Below are 749 nucleotides of genomic sequence, written 5' to 3' on the forward strand. Positions count from 1 at the left end.
CCATCAACATCCACCCATGATATTGACCTTAACACACCGTACGATGGTCCTATTAATGTTGTAGCTGGTGTTCAAAATGAAGAAGTCAGCGATTTTAGTGAGAATGAGGATGACATTCTTGCTGAAGTTGTTGTCGATGACGATGACGATGATGATGATCAGGAACCAGTAGTAGAATGTCCATCTACTACAATTGTTTTCTCTGACCCCCCTCACATTTTCGCAATGTTACCTCCGACAACATGAATTACGTTGACAATGAATTTGTCAACTCTATGTTCAAAAACCAATATTACCTTGTTCTAGGTCCTGACAATATTCAAGTGGGGATGACATTTCCCACAAAAGATGTGGCAATGCACTGTGTAAAAGAATATCATATGCACAATTAAACGAGCTTCGTCGTTGCACATTCTGATAACACTAGATGGATTGTCCATTGTAAAAATAAAAATTGTATGTGGAGGTGTAGAATCTTGAATGGAAAGAAATCAAACATCTGGAAGATCACAAAACTAGAAGGGCCACACATATGTTCATCAACAATGGTTTCACAAGATCACCAACAACTCTCTTCGGCTGTTATTTGTGAAAGCATCTTACAAATGGTAACAGCAGATCCCACAATATCAGTTTTAGTATTGATTGCACATATACGATCTCGGTACACATATACCACTACTTATAGAAAGACATGGATTGCAAAACAAAAGGCCATTGAGAGAATATACAGCAATTGGGAGGAATCA

This window comes from Cicer arietinum, chromosome 5 (genome assembly GCF_000331145.2).
Source record: "Cicer arietinum cultivar CDC Frontier isolate Library 1 chromosome 5, Cicar.CDCFrontier_v2.0, whole genome shotgun sequence".
NCBI lineage: Eukaryota > Viridiplantae > Streptophyta > Magnoliopsida > Fabales > Fabaceae > Cicer > Cicer arietinum.